We start from the raw sequence: 2269 nt of genomic DNA, 5'->3' as shown, positions 1-2269 counted from the left end.
TGTATATATATATATATATATATATATATATATATATATATATATATGTATATCCCATTATCCATTATCCATTAACACCATTATCCGTGCAATGCATGTCACGTCGATAAACCCAGTGCTCTTGGCTTGAAATGAACTCCCTAGTGGCCAACAGGGCACCATATCAATAGTATTCTTACAATACATACCTGCATGGTATGCTCTGATGGCCGGGTGTGCAGTAAAAGTGGTGTCCGCTCCCTTGGTGCTTTCGCTTTTATAGGTCGGCCGCTAACCACTTATAGCCGGTCACGGTCAGAGTTCCAGTGAATGGACGGCCCTAACGGTGTCGCCGGCTGCGCTGTCGAATTCGCACGGAATTCCTGGTATACGCCCACCTCCAAGAAGTAGACCATGATGCGACCCATGAAGTTGCACATGCACATGCCATTACATTTGTGCAGGTGAGTCGGAACATAAATTGCCAAGCACAGAGAGCTTATGACACAGCATGTTCGTATCGATCTTTTTTGGCCATGCCCTGGACCCAAGATGATCATGCCAACGATTTGGGATCATTTATTGGAGCAATTTATACTTCCCTCTCATCTCCAGCTGACAGCAGTTCTGGTCTTTTCCTTGCCTCGTTTTGACCCCATCATATCGCATTCAGTTCGCTACAGTTTTGGCCGTATTTCACCCGAAAGTAATGACAACGTGGATTAAGTGCGAGGAGAAACCGGAATATGGAAGCAGAAATAGGTACAGGTATGGTATGAAACAGAAATGGGTATGGTATGGAGGTATGGGGCTGAATGCTTGGGATCGCTTTTGTCATGAGGATATCCTCCCGCCCCCCTCCTCTACACACACACACACACACACACACACACACACACACACACACACACACACACACACACACACACACACACACACACACACACACACACACACACACACACACACACACACACACACACACACACGGCATTCTTTAGAAATAAATGGGCGGAAACAGACACTGGACGGCCAGGCAGATGCATGCATGCGTATTCGTTGTTTCAAGATATTTTTAAGGTAATAAACTATCAGCAGACTTTTACAGATACGACTCTGTCGTATCGACCCTGTATTGGCTGATGAAAAGCTAGCGTGACGTCACTGGTGCCAAGACTTCAATGCACGTCGTACCGCTGAAGTCCGAACATAATGCTGAGGGGCAAACAGAAACCAGAAATATTCGTGCAGATAGTGAACACGCCGTTAAAGGGATGTGCATGAGACCAGCGAGCCAGTAACGTATAATTTTGTGGCGAATACAATGATGGGCTTACAAACCTAGGCTGTAATCATTTACTATGCATTGTCACCGGAAGTGAATACTCATACACAAGTCCTATCCGAAAAAGGGCGGCAGAAACAACGAGCTACTTCGTGCTCCTACCGTATAAGTTTAGTGGCAGGCGTATGTGATCAGCAAGCCGATAGCGTATAAGTTAACGACAACTTTGCTGAAGTGACAGCCTTACGCGGTAAGCATTTACAATGCACTTCGAGCTCATGCGGGTGCCGACTTGTCGAGTGTGCGAGTCATCTTATGACTGTTAGACTGACAAGCGGTTCGCACCCACTGATAACTATTCTCTTTCCAAAACAAGTTGTGTAAAACTGATGCCGGCATTCACAGGAAAACGGAATCGAGTGCTGAGTTTCTAAAGCATTTCTGCCACCCGACAACCGGATAACAATGAAGAGCAATTCCTCTGCTTATTTATGGAGTGACTCCAAGACCGTTCCAGACAGAAACGCGTGAGACTGGCACAAATCTCCCAGCACTCAGCCTCACAGCAATTGTCTGGCTTGTCTGGGCCGTGACTGCGTACATCACAGACGTTACGGGGATGCACAGCCAATGAGCTCCAGTCGCTTATAGCGCAAAGCCGACCCCAGTTTGAGTTGACAGAAAACGCGTGCACCGGACTAGATATATACACCGGACTAGAAGAGAGTGGGAAAGGACTTTTGAGGCCCAAGTCGTCACCGTTTAGCCATCAGGTCACCGACAGAAATCTAAACCTCACATGTGCCATACGGTCAGGCAGAGTTCCGCTACCGAGCGTGGTGACGTCACTGCTGGCGCTGAGATGATGTACAAATATGCTGACGAAACGCCGCTGTACGACTCCCAATGTCAATCAGACCTTGTCCCCTTCATTCAAACACCTGCACGACTGTGTAAAACCAACGGAGGCATACTGAACCCAGCTGAGTTCAGGTTCTGGCGCCG

This window comes from Pollicipes pollicipes, unplaced genomic scaffold (genome assembly GCF_011947565.3).
Source record: "Pollicipes pollicipes isolate AB1234 unplaced genomic scaffold, Ppol_2.1 Scaffold_3087;HRSCAF=3621_pilon_pilon_pilon, whole genome shotgun sequence".
Lineage (NCBI taxonomy): Eukaryota > Metazoa > Arthropoda > Thecostraca > Pollicipedomorpha > Pollicipedidae > Pollicipes > Pollicipes pollicipes.
The sequence above is the reverse complement of the archived record's forward strand: the minus strand, read 5'-3'. Positions refer to the sequence as shown.